Source organism: Sus scrofa, unplaced genomic scaffold (assembly GCF_000003025.6).
Source record: "Sus scrofa isolate TJ Tabasco breed Duroc unplaced genomic scaffold, Sscrofa11.1 Contig2026, whole genome shotgun sequence".
In the NCBI taxonomy this organism is placed as follows: Eukaryota; Metazoa; Chordata; class Mammalia; order Artiodactyla; family Suidae; genus Sus; species Sus scrofa.
In genome coordinates, this window is record NW_018085004.1 from 1,199,781 (window position 1) to 1,213,425 (window position 13,645).

General features: G+C 33.2%; 1 pseudogene; it reads left to right on the forward strand.

The window, feature by feature from the left end:
• The first annotated feature begins 5,261 nt into the window (after positions 1-5,261).
• Positions 5,262-12,334, forward strand: LOC110258432 (annotated as a pseudogene).
• The last annotated feature ends 1,311 nt before the right edge of the window (positions 12,335-13,645 follow it).

Here is a 13,645-nt window from a genome sequence, read left to right on the forward strand (position 1 = left end):
GTCTGACATTCACCATGAAGAGTTTCAATCATATGACTTTTAGGTTCAACTTCTTGGAAACCAAAAGTCTCTTAAAACTGACTCACCTATTCCTTTCCTTTAAAGCATTTATAATAATAAAGCATTAACTGTGTTACTGGGTTATTAATATGTTTATCTGATATGATGCCAACTATCTATATAGTGTCTTGTTTATCACATTGTCTAGAAGAGTATATTACATATAAGGAGAGAGCTGCTATAAATACATAATTAATAAATTTTTCCAGTATCAATGATTTTTAATAAATTTATGCACTTATCTCTAACATTATTTCCTTTTTTATTTATAATGATTTTTATTTTTTCCATTATGCCTGGTTTACAGTATTCTGTCAATTTTCTACTATACAGCAAGGTGACCTAGTTACACATACATGTATACATTCTTTTTTCTCACTTTATCATGCTCCATCATAAGTGATTAGCCATAGCTCCCAGTGTTATACACAATTATCTCATTTCTTATCCATTCCAAAAGCAATAATTTGTATCTATTAATCCTAACTTAACATTATTTTATGAGACTGTTTTATTTTTTAGTTATATTCTTGTCATTTGTCCATTATTTTCATTTTACTAGTGAAAATATTAAATTCTATATGTAAGTATATTTAATTTTATTTATATATATTATGTATGTAGTGGCCTCTGTATTCAATTTCAATTTCATTACATACAAAATATTCTGTCTGTGACATTTTTCTTTTTAAAATAACAAAGAAGGAGTTCCCACTGTGGCTCTGCAGAAACAAACCTGACTAAGATTGATGAGGATTCATGTTCCATTTCTGGCCTTGCCCAGTGGGTTAAGGTTCTGGCATTGCTGTGAGCTGTAGGGTAGGTTGCAGATAAAGCTTGGATCCCATGTAATTGTGTCTGTGCTATAGACTGGCAGTTGTAGCTCCTATTCCACCCCTAGCATGTTAACTTCCATATGCTGCAGGTCTGGCCCTAAAAATGCAAAAAAAAAAAAAAGGCAAAGGAAGAACAATAACAAAAAATAAAAATAGAAACCACATGAAATGGTGTGAGTAAAAAGTCTTCTTTCAAAATACTTCTAAAAATTTATGAAGAATGATTAATTTGACATACTAAGAGCCTCTGTTCAACAAACACACTTGAAAGAAAGCAAAAAGGCAGTTACAGACTGAGTTGATATTCATAGAACATGTTCATAGAATGTTGGGATGATTTTCTCCTTGAAAGATTAGGAAAACATCTCATAAAATGAAATGAAACCAAACCAAAACAAATGAAACCAAAGAAAATCAAACCAAACCAAACCTCCTTTCCATCCCTTTATAGTGTTTTCCAGTGTTCTTCTCCAGAGTAGTCACAAAAGTCTTTTTCTCAAGATTCTTCAAGTAATAATCTCTGTAAATACAAGCATATCTACATATGGGTATGTGTATAAATGTCTGCATGTAAACATTTCAGATTTACTATACGATATCTTATGGATCTTTCCATACCAGTCTATATAGATCTAACTCATTTTTGGTTATTCTTATGATATGTGATATTCCCTTATAATATTCCTGAATGAATGCATCTGGTAATTTTCATGTCATTTCCAGTATTTTATTATCACATATAATTCTGCAATAAACGTATATTTTCTGGAGTATGTGTTCCTAGAAATGTTAGTTCCTAGATTTATAGTTTTTGTGTCTCAGGGAATACATATTTAAAATATTTTAAAAATAATTTTTATTTTTTCCATCATAGCTGGTTTACAGTTTTCTGTTAATTTTCTACTGTACAGCAAGGTGACCCAGCCACACATACATATATACATTCCTTTACTCACATTATCATGCTCCATCATAAGTGAATATATACAGTTCTCAATTCTTTGTAGAATACTACTCAGCCATAAAATATTGATAGTCATGCTTATTGCCAAAATGTAATTCATGAGGTTGTACCTACACTTCTGCCCAGTCTTTGAGAATATCTGCTTGTCCACATTCTCAACAACCAGTGCTGTATAAACATGTTTGTATATGGCAATATAACTCATTTAACAAATTGTAATTCATTTGGGTAGTTAAGTTGATATTCTCAAAATATTATTTATTTAAGCCACTTTTCCCATTAAAGTTAATTGTATTTACCTTTGAATAATGTATTAATGATTTCAACCTTTCTTTTTTTTCTAGTCTTTTCCATACTGATTTTTATGAGCAATTGTATACTGAGAAAATAATCTTTCAAAAATCATTAATGATTTGATTTTCTGAATTTTGACTTGATTTTGACTTTGTTATGCAATATAGATTTTTGAATATGTTGTTATTTGGTTATTTATCTAGACAGTTTTATGAATATTTTTCTTGTTTTTTTAATCATTCTTTAAGATTTTGCTCATTTCCCTCTAACCAAAATATTTCCCATGTCTCTTTAGAAGTTAATAATTTTTATCACTTATGTGATTTTATGTGAAATTTTTGATCTATCATGTATTTATTTTGATATGCAAGGAATGAAATACAGATGTGTTTTGTTGTTTTCTGAATGAACTTTTTTTTCTGGTTGCAAAATTACTTTGCACCACTGATTTGAAATCCTAATTTTATTGTTTCCTAGATCTCTCTCTATATATATACATATATATATATATATATATATTTTTTTTTTTTTTTGGCCTTTTCTAGGGCTGCACCCATGGCATATGGAGGTTCCCAGGCTAGGGGTCTAATTGGAGATGTAGCTGCTGGCTTATGCCAGAGCCAGAGCAACAAAGGATCTGAGCTACATCTGCTACCCACACCACAGGTCACAGCAATACTGGATCCCCAACCCACTGAGTAAGGCCAGGGATCAAACCTGCAACTTCATGGTTCCTGGTCAGATTCATTAACCACTGTGCCACAATAGGAACTCTGCTAAATCTCCATATATATTTGGATGCAATTCAGGATTCTAATTTTGTTTCACATTCTTTTCAGTGATGACCCACTTAATGCATGATATAATATAATACATTTTAAAATCCAAAAAAAATCCAAGAGTAATATTTCCACATTACTCTTCTTTTTCAGAATTATGTCTGTTTTTGAATATTCATGTTGTCAAATTAAATTTATAGTAAGCCAAGCAGGTCACAAAAATTCTATACATTTCCACATGTTTAGATTCAGCAAGATTACTTTAACAAGGATTTATATCTTTAGTGATTTCAGAATTCCTATCCATGAAGAGATTAGGTGTTTTTTTTTTTTTAGTCTTTTATGCTCCTTGGTTGTGCTTTACATATTCTTTCCATGTTATTTATCTCTTACAGATAGCTGTGACTCTTCTTCCCTGACTCCTTTAATGTTAACTGACATACTCACTGAAGGAAACATCATCTCTTTTTGGAAGTGCATGATTCAAAACTTTGATGATCACATTTCAGTGCTGCTGAGATCATTCTGCTGACAGGTATGGCCTCTGACTACTATGTGCCTATCTGTACTACCTGATCATCATAAGTTTAAATACATGCGGCCATTCTCAGGAGTCACCTTGCCTGGTAGCTTTGTCCATGCAACAGTTGAGAACCTCTTCACCAATTGGCTGCCCTTTTTTGGTACAAATGACATTGATCACTTCATATGTGATGTGAGTTCTGTTGAAGCTCATCAAGAACACTTATACATTTTTGGGGTTTTTTGTTGTTGCTGCCAACATAGGGTTCAAATGCCTGTTGAACTTACTTTTTTTTTGATGGTCTCCTAGTGTGATGCTCTACACCATGAAATCTCACAGTTTGGATGGTAGGTGGAAAGGCCTCACCATCTGAATCTCTCACATCACTCTTGTCACTTTAATCTCTGTGTGCTGCATATTTGTGTATCTGCCTTGGATTATTATCTTTTAGATCAATTAAGTAATAGGTATATTTTATACTATGCTAACACCTATGTTAAATTCTTTATTCTACACCTTCATAAATGCAGAAGTTAAAAAAAAAGATGTGAAGAAGCTCTGAGCCAAAAGATGGCTTTAATGGGTAAATAATGAGAACAATGTAAATAACTTTTATCCCTTAAAATGGGAATAGTTAAAGAAGATAATTTCTATTTTTCAGGACCAAAGGAACACTGTATGTAAAAGTGTATTGATATTTGCATTATGCAATCTGAACAATGGCCTAAATAAGATATAATCATTATAAAACACCATATATATATATATATATATATATATATATATATATCAACTATTTGTTGGTTAAATGTTGGAGTGTTGTCAGAACCAGTTTAACTTCTTGTTAAAATACAGTTGTTCATGACCTATGAAATTGCAAACAAAAAATAAAGCACTTTGTGTATAACAGGAATTTTAGAATATCTATTCTCCAATTTCTCTTTCTATACTCTCTAACATACTGGCACACCTTGTCTCATTCTCTATTTTGTATTTCTTCCTCCAAAAGGTAAAGTCTATCATCTATTCTTGCTTTATTGTTTGTAGAAAAAGATTATTATGATAACCTGGTCTTTCATTTTAAGAATCTTAATTTTGCAGTTTTAAGTGTTGATTGGGACTTTATGTATCATATAATTTATATACATCTTTGAAGAATGGGTGATAAGGTGTAGTAGACTATAGTGGTAAACAGCATAGTGTCTGAGGAAGATGGTTTGAGCTCATACCTTAGATTTACCACCTGTAGAGTAAACTTTGGAAAACACAGCTTCATTAAGTTTCAGTGAATGGGAATGATGGAGAAATTTTCAAGGTCAAATAAAATAACCTGTATAAGCTTTTAGACACTGAAATACTCATCAGTGTTAGCTTTTATGAACATATTGGTATCTATCTTTTAAACTGTAATAGAATTACTTGGTTGAGTGTTGAGCTAATCCACCTACTTGCTTTAGAAAAGATATTGTGGAGTTCCTGTCGTGGCGCAGTTGTTAACGAATTCGACTAGGAACCATGAGGTTGTGGGTTCGATCCCTGCCCTTGCTCAGTGGGTTAAAGATCCGGCGTTGCCGTGAGCTGTGGTGTAGGTTGCAGACGCAGCTGGGATCCTGCGTTGCTGTGGCTCTGGTGTAGGCTGGTGGCTACTGCTCCGATTCGACCCCTAGCCTGGGAACCTCCATATGCCACGGGAGCAGCCCAAGAAAAGGCAAAAAGACAAAAAAAAAAAAAAAAAAGAAAAGAAAAGAAAAGATACTGTCTAATTGTCATAGTCCAGCTTCAGCAGCCAGGGTGTGCCTGTGGGGATGGACAGTGTTGGCAATGCACACAGAGACAGCCTCTTTGTCGTTTCTTTCAGGGCTCTGGACTGCTCAAATTTTATTAGCGTAAGTAGCAGTTTATATAGACAGCTTAATTATAACTTACATTACAGTGCTTAGGTCATTTTTAAAGGTTAAATTTTAGATTACATGGTACAGTAGATACACATTATATTCTAAAGGATTTAAATTAAAACCAATGGATATAATACCTCATGTAAAATGATAATGGGTACAAAACATCATGTGGAAAAAACATTATATGAAAATAGGCAATTCGGTACAAATCGTTTTGTGGTTACTTTTAGCAAACGCCACCTGTTATTGTTTTAAGCTAATCTTTAACAACTAGAAAGGTCACAGCACAAGAATTTGACATTTACAAAAACTTATTTTTTAGATTAAAGCTTGGGGTACTAACTTCAAAGCATTATGGTTAGGGGACAGTATGAGAAAATATTTTTTATATCAAAGCAACTTAATTTCCTAAAACTAAAAAGCTTCCTACAAAATTCATTAAAAGCAAGATTATCATTATGCTTTTTCATGTATGTCTAACCTATTCTAACCTATTGTACATAACACAATTACCTAACTCTAAAACTATTCTTACTTGTAACAAACTAATGAATACTTTGTTTTTACATACATTGGATCTGAATAGGGGGAATTCAACCAAAGTGGAGCTCTTATTATTTTATTACTGTTCCAATTTTTTTGTTGTTCCAATTTTATTGTCACAAAACAATATAGGAAAATAAGAAAGAATAACAAACAAATAACAGGAAAAATTGAATAATAAGTAAATAACAAGAAAGACTGGTTTTTCCAAGAAGCAATTTTATTCTCTGCAGTGTTGTGCAAAGCCTTCCTCTTTTTATTGTTTCCATTGTTGTTGGTTTAGCAGGTGAGCCTCATTGTTTTTAGAACTTGCCCTTGGAACTGTGCCACCAGGTAAGCCCTTTTCCCTATTTTTAAAATCTGCCCTCAGAACTGTGCTGGCAGCTAGGCTTTTTTCCTTGGTTAGGAACCCTGCCTTCAGAACTGTGCCATCAGGCTAGTTCCCTTCCTCAGCCTCCTGCATCTCCTTGGCTCTGCACATGTAATTCATCTCTTCTTGCTGAGAGGAAGAACACTCTGAAATCTAATGGTCTTGTGAGCTTTCTTGGTGCTAGAATGGTTTCCACTTTCCTTGGCCTTACTGGAAGCCCTCTTTCTTGTTCTCTGCTCTACCTTGGCCTGTACTTCCAAAAACTCAGAGGTGATCCAGATGTGGGTCTGATTCCCCTGAGAATATCTGTCTGAGGGGTCAAAACATTATTTTACTGAGAATGTGAAGTCAATTTAGCATGTCAGCAGAATGTGCAAAGCAAAATGCAGAAAGTTATTTATTCAGAAGATAAATAGAATGTGTGTTTTGTTCAATATTAAATATCCAGAACCTAGAAGAAATTTTGGCCCAGAATGAATGCTTACACAATATTTATTGAATGAATTACTATCATCTCTATTTAACCCTCATAAGATTTATTGCTTTTGTTAGAAAAAGTGGAGGGGGACACTTTTTTCTTTCTTTCTCTTTGTGTTTTTTAAGGGCTGCATCCATGGCATATGGAAGTTTCCAGGCTAAGGGTTGAATTGGTGCTGTAGCCACCAGCTTATGCTGCAGCCACAGCATTGCCAGATCTGAACTGCATCTGCAACCTACAGCACAGCTCATGGCAACACCAGATCCTTAACCTACTGAGAAAGGACAGAGATTGAACCTGCATCTCTTGGAGACTAGTCAAGTTCCTTACCAATGAGCCACAATGGGAACTCCCTTTTTATTTTTTAAAGTGGGGTACTCTTTAACTGCAATGCTCCTTAAATTGATGACATTCTATTAATGTTGATAAATTGAAATGGAGAATTTAAATCTGTTTGGTAAATGTGAATGTTCTTATCTGAAGACACAGAATCACATCTATTTAGCTTGCTTAGTAGAATGCATTTAGTATATGCAATTACTTGGTTTGAAGAAGCTTTGGAAGGACTTGAGTCACAGAATATAGTCTACAATTAACAATTATAGAAGCACACCTGACAGGACAGTTTTGCTTATGGAGGTGCTGTCCTGTTGGCATCAAGATAAGGCCACCACTGGCTAAACTGCTGATGTGTCACAACTTTCCTCAGAACCACTTTTATTCTCAGAACTCCTTAGCCTAAGATTACTGATATCCACACAAATATTTGCACAAATGCTCTTAGTGATAGGAAACAATTACCTATATTCACACAATTTGCAGAGACATAGAGAAAGTTAGCTCTTTGGCTTTTACTTTGGGAAAATGGATTCACACTTTGGAAACTAACAGTCTGTGCAGGTTTCTGGTATTAGCGGAGTGTAGCACAGCACTTGGTAGCACTTTCAAGGATCACTTTTAAATTACTTTTGAGGTGTTAATTAGATGGATGCTTTCCATAATTAAAAAATGCTTTTCTTTATTTTCTCTAATTTTTAGGGGAGATGAAGTGAAATCCAGACTTCTGACCAAGATTTGTACTGCACAGCAGGGTTTTGGTCTTGTTCAACTCTTCAACCACAGTTTGTTCTACCCTGTCTCTTTCCTATTTCCCTTCAGGTACAGTGACCTTCCAGTGTCTTGAACTCTCCAAGCTCTTTTCAATGTTGGAGCTTACCCCATGTGCTTCATAAAGTAGCTGCTTTTCATCTGTTGGATCTCAGCTAAAATGTTAATTTTTATAAAGTTCTTTTATTTATCTACTATTATCCACAGTAGACTCACCCTCTTATTTTCTGTTACAGTACCCTGTGTTTTGTTTTCATCACATGATCACAGATTGTAATTACCTTATTAGGTTATTCACTTTTTCAATGACTGAATATATTTCAAGATCAATGCAGAAGGTACACTTTATCCTGATTTTTTTCCTCTGTTTACTATATGCTGTATTCTCTAGTTCACAGCTCAGAGCCACAAAGTAGGTCCTCAATAAAATTTAAAAAATGGATAAATACTGTTACTACATCTAAATTGGAGATATAATTTTAACATACCCAACCTCACACTTATAGGTAGAAAACGTAAGTATTAAATAATAAGAAATAAATCTTCCTATTGGTAGGTGGTGATATAAGCATTAAATTTATTTGCTTTGGAACAAAATGACTGGGCTAGTTTTTGTTTTCTACTGGAAAAAGTTTGTCATTGGTTCTGAAGCTTTGTTTTTCTCCTTGTTGCATCTTCCTGACTCTAATTATGTGACTGATCTATCAGTATCTTTACACAGAGATGTTCTTTTAAGACCTGATGGAAATCACAGTGAATATAATTAAGAAAGAATCAATTAATCAATCTTAATATAATTAAGCAAGAATCAACTCCAAGTGCATGAGTTCCTATATCTGGTTACAAGGCACAGGTAATTCCAGATCTTCACCTCTATCAGAGAGAAGGCTCCATCCTCTTCTGAATTGTGACTTTTTTCAAGAATGTCCTCTCAAAATCTCAGTAAGATTGGTTTTTCCACAGTACCACAATAGAATGAGATGGTCAATAAAACTTCATGGTAAAGTTTATTTATTGAAGACTAGAAAAAAAATGTGATTACCAGAGAACAACTTTTATAATAGCTAGTAGTTAACTTCTTATGTGATGAAGGTTATTTGCCTTTTGGATTAATTACCCTAATTTGGAATTTTTTTTTCCTTTGTGTATTGTGGAATTCTTTTAAGATACATCTACAATGTGAGTAATAACAACTTTCTGAAATATTTAGAAGTCTCTGAAGAAAATGGGCAGACATAATCATGCAAAATCAAGTATGTCTTTAAGAAATAATACAGATTTTTATCCTTGCTAGTTGTACTGGATTGAAAAGACACTTTGAGATCCATATGAGGTAGTTAAAAGGACTCCCTGCTGACTGTGAACAAGAATACAAAGGGTAAACTTATAATAGTTAATAGTTGGTGCCAGGCTTTTCAATTGTGTAAATTAATTCAGTATGTAGGAAATTATAAACTTGGATTTGTAACAATTGAAGAATTGAAAAACTCTTCTTAGAATTACAGACATTTTTAAATCAATCAACCATTAATAATTCCGTTTCTCTCACTAAAAAATATATGATTTTGAGAAAATTAAATATTCTAAGCATATTTCTTCCACTAAAAATTGATGATAATACTACATGTTACCCTAAAGATTAAATGTTATATATTAAGTGTAATTTTATAAATATATGTATGAATATACATGCGTATATATGTATATATATAACCTCTAAGTAAGAATGATCACAGCATCTGACATATAGTTCTGCATAAAATTGATACATATTATTGGAATATTAATATTCTCTTTCATTAAACTGTTCTGTAACATGCAATGAGATGGAGAACACCTAGGAAGGAGTAGGTTTATTTTGGAAAATTAAAAAATAATATTTAATAAATATCAAATTAATATCCTTTTGGAGATGTCAAGTGTTTGTATACACAGATCCGTTCTTCAGTTGTTCTCCTCACTTTGAATATGTCAATTAATGTAAGTAATTCTTCAGTTAAATATCATATTTCGCTGACTTTATACATGGTGCCTCTTTTCATGGAATGCCCTTTCCATCCACTCTCATTCCCTCATATATCCTTTAAAAGTCAGCTGAAGAATTGCTTTACTTGGGAAGCTATCCCAGATGCCAGAGTTGATTTAGATGTTCTTAAACTGTCCATGTGAATATTTTATACTGACACTTATTAAATTGCTCTGTATGTGCTTACCCCTCATTATATATCTCATCACTGAGAACAATGAACCATGTCTTTTTCAACTTGGTGATTACAATATCTATGACAGATTTGACACAAATAGATTTGCTGGGTGCATTTTTGATCAAATGAATAGAAAATGTTAAGCTTATAATGTGTGTATTTTTAAAATTTTCATTTGATTTATAGGTGAACACTTTCTAATATCTCACATCTTTTCCTGTACAGAATAGATGGGACCAAAGAAATGGAAACAAGGAAAATATGGCTCACTTTGTCCTCTTGGGCCTCACACAGAATTCAAAGGAACATAAAGTGCTTTTCAGATGTTATTTTCCTTCTATATTTTGACCATGGTGGGCAACCTGCTTATTGTAGTGACTGAAACTTACAGTGAGACCCTGAACTCACTGATGTCCTTTTTTCTTGCTAGTTTATGATTTATGGATGTCATTTATTTCTCATCTATTTTTCCCAAACTGATTTCAATCTTGTTCTTTGGGGGAAATACTGTATCCTTCCAATTCTGTATGATCAACTATTTACAGAGCACGTTTTTGGTGGATCAGAGGTCATCCTTATGTTGCTGATGGCCTATGACTGCTATGTGGCCATCTGTAAGCCCTTACATTATTTGGTTATCATGAAGCAATGGGTGTGTGCTATGCTGCTGGTGGTGTCCTGGGTTGGAGGTTGTCTGCACTCAGTAATTCAACTGAGCAGTATTTATGGGCTCCCATTCTGTGGCCCCAATATTATTGATCACTATATGTGTGACATGTACCCCTTATTGAAACTTGCCGGCATGGACACCTCTGTCATGTGTGTCTAAGTGGCAGCCAATGGAGGACTGATCTGCAGTATTGTATTTCTGCTCTTACTCAACTCCTATGGAATTATCTTGTATTCTCTACAGAACCTCAGTCAGGAAGGGAGGCAGAAAGCCCTGCAGACATGTGATTCCCGCAGCACTGTGGTTGTCTGCTTCTTTGTTCTCTGTAATTTCATGTATGGAAGACCTGCTAAGATCTTTTCCACTGACAAGTCAGTAAGAGTGTTTTATACAGACATAACCACCATGCTGAACCCATTAATCTACACTCTGAGAAATTCAGAGATGGCAAATGATATGAGGAAACTCGGGAGAAAAAATATATTTCATAGTACATAAGTGCATAATCCACCATGAAGGGCATCATTTGACATTGAGGGCCACTTCTTTGAAATGCAGAAGTGTTCCTAGTTCTAATGCTGATTATCATTCTGTCAATTAATTTATGATAATTATAGTTAAAGAATGCAACCATATAATAAAGTAATACAATTCTACAACTCTATTATTAATAACCATTTCTTCCATAGTCTATATGGTCTATAATGTCTTGTTTATCACATCACCTAGAAAGGCTTAATGCCTATATTGAAAGATCAATAAGATGTAACAAGTTGTAAGGATATATTTATATAGTTACACTGTTTTTTAACTAATGTATGCAGTTTATATTTTACTCATTTTCAAAGGCTGTATTATTTTTGTTATTCTTATCATTTAATTTATTCCTTTTATTATGATATATGAAATATTTAATGCTATATAAGGCTATCTTCTTTATAAAATTTTAGTTTAATTATGTACACTTTAATATAATTCTAATTTTTGAAGGAAACATTGAAATGTAATATATAATAATAAATTGTCAATATGAAAGCCATACAAAATAGTGTAAAATATAGAATAAATTTCCTACTTGTCTCTGAGCATTTTCTCCATTCTACTTCTCCAGAGGGAGTTACTTAATCTGTTTCTTAAAATCCATGAGGTAATAATCTATGTGAATGTATTTGTGTTTAAATATATGTATTTTTTCTTTATATGTAAGGTTATTTTTTTAGTGTGCAATATCTGGAGGATATTTCAAAAGTAGTCCATTTAGCTCTAATTCTATTTTTTTCTGAAACCACACAATACTCCCTTGTAAATATACACTAAAATTAATCTATCCATTCCTTTACATGTTGTGCCTAAATTTTTTCTTCTACATATAATTTCACAGTAAATATATATTTTTATATGCACATATGTGTTCCTAGAACTGTAACTGTTGATATACATATTTGAATCAATTGTCAGATAATGTATGCATTTAAAGTGTTGATATTCATAGTTGCTGCCATCCTTGAAGTTGTAGTAACTATGGCTACACTCCTGCTCACAGTCTGTGAGAATGCTTTTGTTCACCTTCTCAACAACCAGTATCTGATAAACACTGATGGCATCTGACAGTCTGATTAAAATTACTTTAATTTTAATTTTATTCTTTAACCAAAACCCCTTTTATATAATTGAGTTTGGGTATATTTTCACTTGTTTGATGTGATTTGTATTTCTTTTTCTGAGAACTTTCTATTAATGTCTTTATCTATTTTATTCAATTGTTGATCTTTTGAATACTGATTTTTATGAAATAATTATATACTAAGCAAAAGATAGTTTTTGCTATTGTGTATCAAATTTTTTATGGCTTGTTATATGTTTTTAACTTTTTATACAATGTAGAATAATTTGGGCATGAAAATTATTTTTACATTTTATATTTATTTAAGGGTTAACTTTCATAAAAAGAACTTCACCTTTATCACAATATTTTTCAGCCCCTTTTTTTAGCACTTAACTTCTGAAGTATATTTTTCTGTTTTGTGTAATACAACATTTTGATTCATTTGGAAATTAGGGGTATTTTAATTTTTATTTATTTATTTCCTTATTTTGGATTCCTTTTTATTTTTATTTTTTAATTGTTATATCCCCAAAACATTTTTTTTATACTGTACAGAATGGCGACCCATTTACACATACATGTACACAATGTATATTCACACATTATCATGTTCCATCATAATTGACTTGACATAGTTCCCAGTGCTACACAGCAGGATCTCATTGCTAATCCAATCCAAAGGCAGTAGTTTGTATCTATTAAATCCAGCTCCCCAATCACCCCCACTCCTCCCTCCTCCCCCTTGGCAACCACAAGTCGATTCTCCAAGTCCATGATTTTCTTTTCTGTGGGAGTGTTCATTTGTGGCTTATATTAGATTCCAGATATAAGTGATATCATACGGTATTTGTCTTTCTCTTTATGACTTTCTTCACTCAGTATGAGAGTCTCTAGTTCCATCCATGTTGCTGCAAGTGGCATTATTTCATTCTTTTTTATGGCTGAGTTGTATTCAATTGTGTATATACACCACCGCTCCCTAATCCAATCATCTGACAATGGACATTTGGGTTATTTCCAGGTCCTGGCTCTCGTGAATAGAGCTTCAATGAAAATGTAGGTGCATGTGTATTTTTCAGGAGATTTTGTCTGGATATATGCCCAAGAGTGGGATTGCTGACTCGTATGGTATTTCTATGTATAGTTTTCTAAGGTAACTCCATACTGTTCTCCATAGTGGTTGTACCAGCTTACATTCCCACCAACAGTGCAGGAGGGTTCCCCTTTCTCCACACCCTCTACAGCATTTGTTATTTGTGGCCTTATTAATGATGGCCATTCTGAGTGGTGTGAGGTGGTACCTCGTAGTAGTT